This window comes from Hordeum vulgare, chromosome 7H (assembly GCF_904849725.1).
Source record: "Hordeum vulgare subsp. vulgare chromosome 7H, MorexV3_pseudomolecules_assembly, whole genome shotgun sequence".
Classification (NCBI taxonomy): Eukaryota; Viridiplantae; Streptophyta; class Magnoliopsida; order Poales; family Poaceae; genus Hordeum; species Hordeum vulgare.
The window spans coordinates 162,040,520-162,055,125 of NC_058524.1; positions in this window are offsets into that span (position 1 = coordinate 162,040,520).

Sequence of the window (14,606 nt, forward strand, 5' to 3'; positions counted from 1 at the left end):
TCCATCACATGATTCTCCTAATGACGTGATCCAGTTATCAAGCGACAACACTTGCATATAGTTAGAAAACCTTGACTATCATTGATCAACTGGCTATCGAACTAGAGGCTTTCTATGGACATTGTTTTGTCTATTTATCCACACATGTATCTATGTTTTCATTCAAGATAATTATAGCATGGATAATAAACCATTATCTTTAAACAGGAAATATAATAATAAGTATTTATCATTGCCTCTAGGGCATATTTCCAACAGTATGTCTATTTGAGTGGGAGTTCTTAAGTAATATGATTAATTGAACTCATTATCATGAACATAGTCAAAAGGTCTTTGCAAATTATGTTGCAGCTTGCATTGTAGCTCTACTGTTTTAGATATGTTCCTAGGGAAAATTTAGTTGAAAGTTGATAGTAGCAATTATGCGGACTTGGTGCGTAAACTGAGGATTGTCCTCATTGCTGCGCAGAAGGCTTATATCCTTAACGCACCGCTCGGTGTGCTGAGCCTCGAGCGTCGTCTGTGGATGTTGCGAACGTGTGACATACACGTTTTTGATGACTACATGATAGTCCAGTGAATAATGCTTAAACAGCTTACAATTGAGGCACCAAAGACGCTTCGAACGTCACAGAACATACGAGATGTTCCAAGAGATGAAGTTGGGGTTTCATGCTCGTGCCCTTGTTGAGAGGTATGAGACCTCCAGCAAGATTCTTTGTCCACAAAGTAAGGGAGAAAAGCTCAATCGTTGAGCATGTGCTCAGATTGTTTGAGTCCTACAGTCGCTTGAATCGAGTGGGAGTTTATCTTCCAGATGAGATAGTGATGGTTCTCCAAAGTCACTGCCACCAAGATACTAGAGCTTCATGATGAACTATAACATATCAAGGATAGATATGATGATCCTTGAGCTATTCACGATGTTTGACACCGCGAAAGTAGAAATCAAGTAGAAGCATCAATTGTTGATGGTTAGTAAAACCACTAGTTTCAAGAAGGGCAAGGGCAAGAAGGGATACTTCATGAAACGGCAAACGAGTTGCTGCTCTATTGAAGAAACCCAAGGTTGAACCCAAACCTGAGAGTAAGTGCTTCAGTAATGAGGGGAACGGTCACTGAAGCGGAACTACCGTAGATACTTGGTAGATGACAAGGCTGGCAAAGTCGACAAAAGTATATTGGATATACATGATATTGATGTGTACTTTACTAGTACTCCTAGTAGCACCGGGGTATTAGAATCGGTTCGGTTGCTAAGTGTTAGTAACTCGAAATAAAAACTACGGAATAAATGGAGACTAGCTAAAAATGAGGTGATGATGTGTGTTGGAAGAAATTTCAAGGTTGATGTGATCAAACATCACACGCTCCCTCTACCATTGGGATTAGTGTTGAACCTAAATGTTATTTGGTTGATCATGAACATGATTAGATCGTGTTTATTGCAATACAATTATTCATTTAAAGAGAATAATGGTTATTCTATTTTCTTGAATAAATACCTTCAATGGTTTATTGAATCTCAATCGTAGTGATACACATGTTCATAATATTTGATGCCAAAAGATACAAAGCAGTAATGATAGTACCACTTACTTGTGGCACTGCCACTTGAGTCATATTGGTGTAAAACCATGAAGAAGCTCCATACTGATGGATCTTTGGACTCACTCGTTTTTGAATCGTTTGAGACATGCGAGCCATGCCTATTGGTGTGAACGCATGAAGAAACTCCATGCAGATGGATCGTTTGGACTCACTTGATTTTGAATCACTTGAGACATGCAAATCAAGGGCAAGATGATTGGAAGTCTCGTTTTCCAGTGAGATGGAACAAGAGAATAAGTTGTTGGAAGTAATACATTTTGATGTATACAGTCCAATGAGTGCTGAGGCACGCAGTGGATATCATTATGTTCTTACTTCATAGATGATTTGAGTAGATACTGGTATATTTACTTGATGAAACACAAGTCTGATTTTTTGAAAGGTTTAAGCAATTTCAGAGTGAAGTTAAAGATCGTCGTGACAAGAGGATAAAATGTCTATGATATGATCGTGGAGATGAATGTCTAAGTTGCAAGTTTGGTACGCATTTAAAGACAATGTGGAAATAGTTTCGCAACTAATGTCGCCTGAAACACCATGGTGTGATGGTGTGTCCGAACGTCATAGCCATGCCATATTGGATATGGTGCGTACTATGATGTCTCTTATCGAATTACCACTATCGTTTTTGGGTTATGCATTAGAGACAACCACATTCACTTTAAATAGGGCACCACGTAATTTTGTTGAGATGACACCGTATGAACTATGGGTTGGATAAACCTAAGCTATCGTTTCTTAAAAGTTTGGGGCTGCGACGCTTATGTGAAAGAGTTTCAGCCTTATAAGATCGAACCCAAAGCGGGTAAATGCATCTTCATAGGATACCCAAAACAGTTGGGTATATCTCCTATCTCAGATTCGGAAGAAAAGTGTTTGTTTCTAGAAATGGGTCCTTTCTCGAGCAAAAGTTTCACTTGAAAGAATTGAGTGGGAGAATGGTGGAAACTTGATGAGGTTATTGAACTGTAACTTCAACCAGCGTGTAGCTTGGCCCAAGAAGTTGTTACTGTGGCGCCTACACCATTTGAAGTGGAAGATCATGATAGTGATCATGAAGTTTCGGATCAAGTTACTACAAACCTCGTGGTCGACAAGGTCACATACAACTCTAGAGTTGTACGGTAACACTGTCTTGGAGGTCATGTTGTTGGACAACAATTAACCTATGAGCCATGGAGAAGCAAGGGTGGGCCCGGATTCTGACAAATGGCTGGAGGCCATTAAATCCGAGAGAGGATCCATGTATGAAAACAAAGTGTGGACTTTGGAAGAACTACTTGATGGTCGTAAGATTGTTAAGTACAAATGGATATTTAAAAGGAAATGATGGTGAATGTCACCGTTAAGAAAGCTCGACTTGTCATGAAGATGTTTTCGACAAATTCAAAGAGTTAACTATGATGAGACTTTCTCACTCGTAGCGATGCTAAAAGTCTGTTGGAATTATGTTAGCACTTGCTGCATTATTTATGAAATCTTGGAGATAGGATGTCAAAACATTGTTTCCTCGACGGTTTCCTTGAGGAAAGGTTGTATGTGATACAACTAGAAGGTTTTGTCGATCCTAAGGATGCTAACAAGTATGCAAGCTCCAGCGATCCTTCTATGGTCTGGAGCAAGCATCTCGGAGTTGGAATATACGCTTTGATGAGATGATCAAAGATTTTGGATTTATACAAAGTTTATGAGAAACTTGTATTTCCAAGTAAGTGAGTGGGAGCACTATATAATTTCTGATGAGTATATGTGGTTGACATATTGTTGATCAGAAATAATGTAGAATTTCTGGAAAGCATAAAGGGTTGTTTGAAAGGAGTTTTTCAAAGGAAAACCTGGATTAAGCTACTTGAACATTGAGCATCAAGATCTATAGAGATAGATTAAGACACTTAATAAAACTTTCAAAGAAATGCATGCCTTGACAAGGTTTTGAAGGAGTTCAAAGTAGATCAGCAAAGAAGGAGTTCTTGGATGTGTTGTAAGGTATGAATTTGAGTAAGACTCAAAAGTTCGACTACGGCAGAAGAAAGAGAAAGGACGAAGGTCGTCCCGTATGCATTAGCCGTAGGCTCTAAAGTATGACATGCTGTGTACCGCACCTGATGTGTGCCTTGCCATGAAACTGTCAAGGGGTACTAGAGTGATCCACGAATGGATCACTCAACAATGGTCAAAGTTATCCTTAGTAACTAGTGGGCTAAGGAATATTTCTCGATTATGGAGGTGATTAAAGAGTTCGTCGTAAAGGGTTACGTTGCTGCATGCTTTGACACTAATTTGGTTAATTCTAAGTAGTAAAGCGAAAGGTACGTACCCGTTCCCTAGGAAAAATAAGGATGAACTTGTTGAGGATCCATTTGAAGGTTTTTTCAATTCCGATAACCTCGGAGAATCTTGATCCTCCTTCTTGCATTATGCCTAGCTCAAAAACATAAAAGAAAGCACTTGTTGGGAGGCAACCCAATTTGTTTTTACTTTCAGTTTTAGTGGTCTTGATGCTTGTTACTACTATAGCAACGTCATTGTATCTTTATTTTTAAGCTCTGTGCCAAGTTATAGCCTCCAATAGCAAGAAAGTTCAAAAATTGTGACGTGCTGTCCAGAAACAGATTATGTCTGCTTGATGGAAAAAATCGCCAAAAATCACCAGGTCATCTTTTTGATCTGAATTTTTTTGAATGCATGCTATATATAATTTTCTATCTTGCATCGGTTCTGAGTTTTTTTAATTGAGTTGCAGAAGTGCCCCGAATAAATTATTTACTACTTAATGTTCTGTTTTTCACAGATTCTGCCATGTTTTGTGTTTTCATCCTTTTGCAAATCCTAAGCTTACTTTTTATTTGCAAAAACCTTTTGGCAATCATGAGAAGCAGTATATTTTCTTGAAAATCTTCATTTCTAGTTGGTAATGAATTATTTTATTAAGGGTACTAACTAGGGATGAAAATGGAGTGGAAACTTTTCGCTTTTCCGGAGAAAAAATGAAAACGGAGAGGAAATATGAAAGCGGAAATGGAAATTTGCAAAACGGAAATGGAAATTTGCAAAACGGAAATGGAAATGGAATTTTTAATGCGAAAGTGGAAACAAAAACGGAAGAGTGTTTTCCGATGGAACATATGTGGAAATGAAACTTTCCGTTTCCGTGAATATGGAATTTTCCATTTTTACTATAGGCCTACGGCTGCTTTGTAGCCCAACCACCAAATAACACACAATGACACAATGAGCATAATGGAACATTTGAGGCCCAACTTATACTACCATATATGTACTCAGCTAGACCCTATACACAATTGTCATGTAATAATACAATACTAGCATATGTTGCTAACATAATCAAATTATTTTGTAGACATGTTAGCAATTCATTAATTTTTGTTGTTGTCTGTATTACTCTATGATTCAAGGGGTTTTAAAATTCTGGTCAACGCCCACTTCTATCTCTGTATCCGTTTTGTATTCGCTCCGTGTCTGTTTCTGGTAGTATCTGTTTCCGTATTCATTTCCGCGGTTTATGTATTCATTTCAACTTCTGCAAAACAATATGAAAACAAATGAGATAGCACTCAGTTCCGTCCGTTTCCGTTCCGTTTTCATCCCTAGTACTAACCACTCTAATCAGCTTATGATGAGTTTCGTATGAAGGGAGTTTTCAAGTACGCAATGTGAGATGATGAAAGAAGATACATGAGTGTAAAGCTCTCCAGCTTGGGGATGCCCCCATGCACCCCAAGAAATATTCAAGGAGACTCAAGCGTCTAAGCTTGGGGATGCCCCCGTGCATCCCCTTCTCTATCAACAATCATCAGTTCGTCCATCTCCATGCTATATATTTATCACTTCATATGTTATGTGCTATGCTTGGAGCGTCCCGCTATTTAATTTTTAGTTTGTTTTAGTTTTTCTTGTTGTTCATAACAAGTCGGAACCTAGCCTACCTTTTTTGGGAGAGAAACACGCTCCATTACACTCTAGAACACAACATAGGTTTTCATGCTTATCTTTTGTGTGTGTTCTTTATCTTTCCATAGCTATTGTCATGCTTAGCTCTTAGATTTCATGCTTATCTTTTTAAGAGCTTTTATTTAGGTTGCTTTTGGAACTCTCTTGAGTTATCATGCTTATCTTGTTTAGAGAGGTAATTGAGGTTGCTATTTAAGTATAGTCGTAACTTGCAATAGTTTTGAGGTATTGATTTGAGTAATGTTTGGACTATTGGTGCCAAGATCTTGAGCCTATTAGTGACAGGTGTCGTATTTTGGGAATTTGTGTGTCTTTCAAAAACAAAAATTAGTTGAGAACTCTAGATACTAAATTGATCGCTAACCTCTAGAGGGGTTAGAATATATGGAGTATCCTAACGTTACCATGAGTCGAGCATGCGCAAGGATAACCAAACCCCCAAACACTCCTCCTCGGGGTACTTGTCTCGTTGTGAACCTCCTAACTATATAGAGAGTTACCAATAATAAGTGTATGAGTTCTTCAGACTAATGTGAGTATTCGATTGTTGGCACTTCCACCATCCATATTTTGCTAGCCTCTTCGGTACCGTGCATTGCCCTTTCTCACATTGAGAGTTGGTGAAAATTTTGCCGGTGCATCTAAACCCATGACATGATACGCTTTGTCATACATAAGCCTCATTATATCTTTCCCCAAAACAGCCACCATACCTACCTATTAAGGCATTTCCATGGCCTTTCCGAGATACATTGCCATGCAACATCCACCATCTCATGACTTGATCTTCATGTCATACATTCTTTTGCTTGATCACAGAGCCGCATGATAGTTGGGCCTTGCTCCAATTATTGCTACATGACGCGCTAGTATCATTGCATATCCTGCTACATTGGCAGAGGCATACATTTGCATACATCATGATAGTTTTCACTTGTCTTTATGTTGAGTACTTCTTATAAAGTGTGATGATCTTCTTTTTATTCATGTAAAACATAGAGTGTTGCCCTTAAGTGAGGAAAAGATCCCAAAGATGACAAACAAAAGTTCCCAAAGATGACAAACAAAAGATTCCAAAGAGGACAAATGAGAGATAAAAAGAAAGAGCCAACGAGGCAAAAAAAATTAAAAATAAAGGAAAAAGAAATAAAAAGAGAGAAGGGGGAAACACTACTATTCCTTTTGAAAGATGCACACTCATACTCCATTGCTATATCGATACTACATAGAGATTATCATTCATGCATAACTATGTGGGGACCCTTACACTATAGAACTTGGTTTGCATATTCCAATGATGAGCCTCCTCAAATGAGCTATAGGTCTTCATGAGCAAATAAGTTGGATGCACCCCCACTAGTTCCATTGGAGAGCTTACCTTAGCTCATATGTCCATCCGTTACATGGCAATCCCTACTCCTCACATCATATCTATCATTTGGCTTTCTCTCGCTTATAGCTGTCCTCATCGATGTGAGCCTTTCACACCCTTTTTGTCTTCCTTCCCCATCATTATTATAATTGCCATCCTAAGTGCCAACATATCTTGCTTACTCTCATCCATTGCATGAGTGCTCAAAGTCGAAAGGGAGATGATCATTTTGACTTGTGCCTGACTAGTGGTCCGGGGATGAGTCAAAATATGATTCCGAAGGAGACCAAGTGTGAAAGTTTAGTAGATTGAGTTCTCAATTAAAAAAATATTTTATGATCTCAACCCATCTCCCACCTCTTGCATGCAAACACCATTTGGAGACATTCGAGTCATGGACAGCGAGAGCTCTTGTACCTTTATGTTCTTACTTTGCTAATCTCAATGCTAGATATAAATTCTTGCTTGTTGTTGTCTTGACTTGAATTGCATATCTCACTTGCTTTACTTTGAAGTTCTTATATGTGTGTTAGCATGTCACCATAGAAATTATTGTGTTATCATTTATCTACTCGAGGACGAGCATAATTTAAGCTTGGGGATGTTGATACGTCCCAAACGTATCTATAATTTCTGGTTGTTCCATGATCTTTTGGGTGACATTGTTATATGTTTTGCTACACTTTTACATTATTTTACACATATTTGGACTAACCCATTGCTATTTTCTCTCTGTTGATGTCTATTTTACACGGGCTTTTACCCAATTTTCCGAAGCCCAAAAGATTCCAGGAAAATATATAAAAAATCAGCGAAACAGAAGCTTCCACATCACCGAAGATTGGCCAGAGGGGGGCCAGGGGCCGTCCAGGCGACATCCTGGCGCGGCCTACCCCCTGGCCGCGCCAGCAGGCCGCCTGGGTGGGCCCCACCTCCTCAGGTGCCCTCCTTTGGCCTATATTTAGTCCCCCGAGAGGAAACCCTTCCACAACTTCCAGAGTCGCGAATTTCTCCATCGTTCCGCCACTGTAGCGCTTCCGAGATCGGGAGCGTCAGGAGACCCCTTCCCGGCACCCTGTCGGAGGGAGGATTGACCTCCGGGAGCTTCTCCACCGCCATGGACGCCTCTCGGACATGCCATGAGTAGTCCTCCTTGGACCATGGGTCCATGACCAGTAGCTTTGTGATGTCTTCTCTCCAATCTTGTGCTTCAATGGTTAGTCCTTGTGAGCTGCCCTACATGATCAAGGCATCTATGTTATTCTCTTGCTATTGCTATGCTCAGTTTGTTGGGATCCGATGGATGATGAGATTATGTTCAGATTGTTATGAGTTATATATTTGATTATCCTTTTATATTATGTTCCTTAGTGATTCATGCATGTTCTCCGTTGCTATTTATTGCTTTGGCCGAGTAGTAAATTGTAACTCCAAGAGGGAGCTTTATGCATGATTGTGGGTTCATGCCCCTCGATGTCTAGCTTGAGTGACAAAAAGATGAGACTAGGAGATGTGCTGTTGCCACCATGGAGAAAACAATAGTGCTTGTGACCACGGTTGCAAGGATTGTTTACCTTACGCATAGTTCGTTAATGCAGTTCTCCGTTGCTTTGATTTTACACTTTGGGTGGGGCTCGCAACTTAATCCCGGAGAGATGTTCTGGATAGATATCTCAAGGTGGATGATTAGAAAGTAGATGCTTATGAATAAACGGTCTACTTGTCTTGGCGTACTGCCCATTACTATTGAACCTCTAACTATCAAGTAGCATAATTAGCATTGTGGTGCTTTCATAATTCTGTCAATTGCTCCAACTGTGATTTGTTTACCCAAGCATGGTTGTTTATCGTCTTTTGGGAGAGAGACGTAACTAGTGAACATCATGTGACTCCGGTCCATATCACCATCATTGTTACACCTCCATCATTTACCGTTTTCATTTACTTGTTGAGCCTAGGAGTCCTCCTGGTTTGATAAACCTTACAGTTCCCGTGTGAGGGAAAACTTGTTGCTGACTACATCTCAACCTTCCACTTGCGGTAACCAACTTGGTGCGAGAAGTATATACATCATCTCGTCATCAAGCCTCTAGTTGACTAGCTCGTTGATCAAAGACGGTCAAGGTTTCCTGGCCATAGTAAAGTGTTGTCACTCGATAACGAGATCACATCATTAGGAGCATGATGTGATGGACAAGACCCAAACTATAAACGTAGCATATGATCGTGTCAGTTTATTGCTACTGTTTTCTGCATGTCAATGTATATGTTCCTATGAACATGAGATCATGCAACTCCTGGACTCCGGAGGAATACCTTGTGTGTATAAAACGTCGCAACGTTACTGGGTGACTATAAAGGTGCTCTGCAGGTATCTCCAAAGGTGTTTGTTGGGTTGGCATGGATCAAGACTGGGATTTGTCACTCCGTGTGACGGAGAGGTATCTCGGGGCCCACTCGGTAATACAATATCACAACAAGCCTTGCAAGCAATGTGACTAAGGAGTTAGTTATGGGATCTTGTATTACAGAACGAGTAAAGAGACTTGCCGGTAACGAGATTGAACTAGGTATGGAGATACCGACGATCAAATCTCGGGCAAGTAACATACTGAAGGACAAAGGGAACATCATACATGATTAAATGAATCCTTGACATAGAGGTTCAACCGACAGAGATCTTCGTAGAATATGTAGGAGCCAATATGGACATCCAGGTCCCGCTATTGGTCATTGACCGAGGAGTGTCCCACGTCATGTGTGCATAGCTCTCGAACCCGTAAGGTCTGCACACTTACGGTTCGATGACGTTTCGGTATTATTGAGTTATGTGTGTTTGGTAACCGAAATTGTTCAAAGTCCTGGATGAGATCCTGGACATCACAAGGAGCTCCGGAATGATCCGGAGGTAAAAATTGATATATAGGAAAGTGGGTTTTGAACTCCGGAAAAGTTTCGGGCATTTCCGGCAGTGTACCGGGAGTGACGAATGGGTTTGGGGGGTCCACAAGGTGGGCCCACCCACCCAAAAGGGTCTCATGGGCTGTGGGAGGACATGGACCAGCCCTTAGTGGCCTGGCCGAAGCCTCCACTAAAGCCCAAGGCGGATTGGAGGTGGGAAGTAAAGAAACCCAATGGTGGAAAAGGTGAAAAGGGTTTCCAAGTGGAGAGGAGGAATCCTACTCCTAGTAGGATTGGAGTAGGGCTCCTCCACCTCCAATTTCGGCCAAACCTTGAGGGTTCAAGTCTTCCTCCTCCCCTCCCTCCCTCCTATATATACTAGAGGTTTTAAAGGCAAGGGCTAACCCTAATTGCCATGTGCTCCCTCTACTTCTCTCTAGATATATTTCTTCTCTAGTCTAGTTTGGCGTACTTAGGTGAAGCCCTGCTGGATTAGTTCACCACCACCATGACCACGCCACCGTGCTGGAGAACTCATCTACCTCTCTGCCCCTCTTGGTGGATCAAGAAGGCGGGGATCGTCGTCGAGCTGTACGTGTGCTGAACGCGGAGTTGGCGTCCGTTCGGCACTAGATTGGGATGGATCCTGATGGGATCGCGGGACGGATCGTGATGAGATCGCGGGACGGGCTGCGATTTGAATCGCGAATATGTTCCACTACATCAACCGCATTATATACGCTTCCTCTTAGCGATCTACAAGGGTATGTACATTCAATCTCTCCTCTCGTAGATGATCATCACCATGATACGTATGCGTGTGCGTAGGATTTTTTTTGTTTCCCATGCGACGTTCCCCAATACTCCTTTCTCGACTCGAGTGTATGGTCGATAGCTGGATTGCTTGGTCTCTTTCTAAAGCCGCTCAAGTTTAGTTTGCTAAACTGGCCACAAAGAAACACTCCGCCTTCGGGATATGGAGGTTGAAGTCGAAGGCTGACCTGCTTGAAATCTTGAGATCGGATGTGTCATGTTTAAGCCCGACGAAAGCACAAACTAATTTTAAGACCAATTTTCAGATTTCACGAAGAAACTTGATTTAGTTCGGATGTAAAGTTTTTTTGCTAACATTTTTTGGTTTTCCAGGCTTATGACACCTTTAACCTATTTTTATGTTTTTCCTTTCAGGAGGCGGTACATCCTCTTGTTCGAGGTGTTCGGCATGGTAGTTCTCCTCGGGAAATCTTTTCCGACCTGCAGTTCAGCATATTTCCCGCCGATCTATACTCCGGCGTTGTCAAAACATACACCACAAGTGAAGTTCAACATCTTTCTTAGGTTGGTCATCCACACCCAACCTGAGTTCCGAGGACCATGCACAATGTATTTTCGTTCCTAAGTATGATGCCGAGCTAGGAGTTGATCCCTAGGCCAATTTCGCGAATCGACCTGGGTCTCAGGGAATACTTGGATCAGAGGTTTTTATCCTTCAGGTGCATCCTTGGTTTTAAACTGACACACACCTTAAGGGCTATTGGCTATACATCTCGGTAGAGAATAAATTGCACCAATCGAAAATATCCACAAAAAATCAGCCCACGACTAAGGTGGTGCACCACCTCGGAAGCAGTCCGACATAAAGCTCGGATCCAAGTGGCTCGCTCCATAGAGGGAAAATCCGTCGTGGGAGCTTGGTTGCAAAAATATACCTCGGATGCAGTCCAGTGTTGGGGCTCAGATGCAAGAGGATGCCGCTACATGGTAAAACTTGAGGTGTGACGTAAAAATAATGAGGCATTAATAAAGGCCAAAATCTTAAAGGGCTCCTCGGATGCCCGACATGTGAAATCTTCGGATTCAGCTGGGCGATCCTCAAGATCTAAGATGGGAAGATTTGTTGAACAACTTTTCAAGACCGATGACCGAAGACAAAGAACAATTTGAAAGAACTGAGGAACATCCCCAACTTGAAAACATGTACTCGACCTATGCTCGAAAATGGGGAAGTCGTCGGCGGCTAATCTGGTGTTGGCCGAACATAAGCGGGGAGAAGAATTCGCCCTGCAAGTCGAATAATTTGGGCACGAGAAGTATCTCGGAATCAAGACTACGACACTACAGGCCAGTTCAGGGACTACTGAAGGAGTGTGGGACTATGGGGTCATCGGGCCGCCGTCCAATATCTACGGGCTGGACTCGTGGGCCACTTGGGGTAGCCAATGACACATACAAGGAAGATTCCACAAGACTTGGTGATCAAGACAAGGACTCCTCTACACCGATGTAGCCACCTAGCACTCTTCTTATCCTAGGCCTATGGTGCATTACATAAACCAAGGCTAGGCTAGTCGATAGACAATCTCATATGATGAGGTTAAGATCATTACTCCTAGGGTTTTAGACCATAACATATGATCTCAAGGTATATCAACTTTGTATTCGTTACATCACCATAAATTTAAATAAGAGCAAGACGTAGGGTTAAACTCCATCAAGAGGGCCTGAACCTGGGTAAGCATCTTCTCCTTCGTCCCTAGTTATCCTTCGATCCAAGATCCACAATTCGGACCCCCTACTTGAGATCGGCCGATTTTGACACCAACACATGGGGGTCAGCTTGCCCTGATGGCTTGTGACTCCCCTTCAAGTATGTTGGGGGCCTTATTTCGTGCGAAGAAATATATTTTCCTGATAAAAATCCCCTCAGAACTTCATCCCGATTGGAGTTACATACCTCAAAATATTTAAGAAAAGGTGAAGGCCCAGAAAAGAGGATAGAAAATAGGAGAGAAACAAAGAGAGAGAGAGAGAGGGATCCAATCTCAGAGGGGATCTCACCCCTCCAGGAGCCATGGTGGGCTTGGAACAGAGGGGAGAACCTCTCCCCATCTAGGGAGAGTCCATGGAGGAGGAAGCCTAAGGGGGAGACTATATCCTCCTCTCTTCCGCTAACGCTGGAGTGCCGCCGGGGAACCATCGCTGCGGTGATCATCTTCATCAACATCACCGTCTCCATCACCTTCCCTCATCTATCTATGGTGGTCCACTCTCCCACACCCCATTGTAATCCCCTAACTGAACATGGTGTTTCATGTCACATATTATTAATAAATGATGTGTGGCCATCCTATGATGTTTGAGCAGATTTATGTTGTCCTTCGGGTTGATTGGTGAACTTTATTGATTTTATTGTATGCTTTATTTTGATGTTGTACTATGGTGATCTTCGTGCTGTGTAGAAGTGAGGGAATTCTCACTGTAAGGTTTGCAATATGTCCATGATTCGCTTATAGTGGGTGGCTAGAGTGACAGAAGCTTACACCCGAGTAAGGGAGTTATTTGCGTATGGGAGTAAAGGGGACTTGATGTTTAATGCGATGGTTGGGTTTAGAATAATGATTTCTAGTAGTTTCAGATGCTTGCTAGAGATCCATACATAAGTTCATATGATCCAAGTACATAAAGTATGTTAGCTTATGCCTCTCCCTCATATAAAATTGCAAGAATGATTACCGATCTTGTTATCAATTGCCTAGGTTGATTCCACACACCATACCATCATTATTCCACACTCTCTATTTGTAGTATATTGTAATATATTCTAAGTTTATTAAGGCAGCGACTATTTTCATATTTTTGTTCTCCATTATCATGCAACTCTATTCTCTCTATACCCACAACACGGTTTTATTTCTCATTACCAGATAGAAGCATACATTCGGTGTATGTAGAGTCATACCGGTGGCAGATAGTACTTGAGAGAATATTCATCTTACTTTTAGATCCTTGTGAGTTCGACACTCCATACTTACCACTTCCATCTTTATAAAGTGCTACGATGATTCCTTGCACTTGGGGATTATCAAACTCTTTTTTGGCGCCATTGACGGGGAGCAATAACATGGGGTTAATATTTTCGTGTATGCTTGTTTGCTTTTATCACTAAGTGGATTTTTTTTATTTTGTTTCTGTTTTCTTGTCTTATTTCTTTATTTGTGGGTGAAACAAACAAAAAAATGGAAAAAAAAATACTTGCCTTCTATAAGAGAAGCGGTTCAAAGGTTATGCATTGGAGAAGTGAGGGTCGACCTTGAACACTTGTGTTCATGCTCATGAAAACAATGTCGAATTTTTCATGGTAGTTTCTCATAAATATAATTATACCCTTATATTTACCATTGTACCATAAAAATAATGTGCTTTTCATAATATTCATGATGCTCTTTTGCATATTTCATCTACTATTCTTATGTGAGCATCATTGATATTATCATGCCTCGTTAAAAGGCTTTGAAGAAAAGCACTTGTTCGAAGACAACCCAACACTTATCATTTCTGTTTATGTGTGTTATATGATTAACCTATTAAAGTAATCATGTTTTCTGTCTTTTATTTCAATAATGTGCCAAGTAAAGCCTTTGGCATGATTTGGATGATAAGTAGAATTGATACGGTGCAAAAACAGAAACTTTGATTTCGAGTGGAGAATTTATGTGATTTTAGTGAAACATATTTTGATCTGAATTTTTTACACGGTACTAATATAAAAATTCCCCAAGTATTCCTATTTTTCATAATTGTTTGAGTTACATAAGTATGGTCTTTGTGCTGATCATCACAGACAGATTCTAATTTTGCTTGCAGAGTTTGCTTGTTTTGATGATGCTATGGATTGTATTGGGGGCGTATATGCCGTGGAGAATTTGAATACAATACCTTATGCAATAATTCAATATTAATAAATTAATAA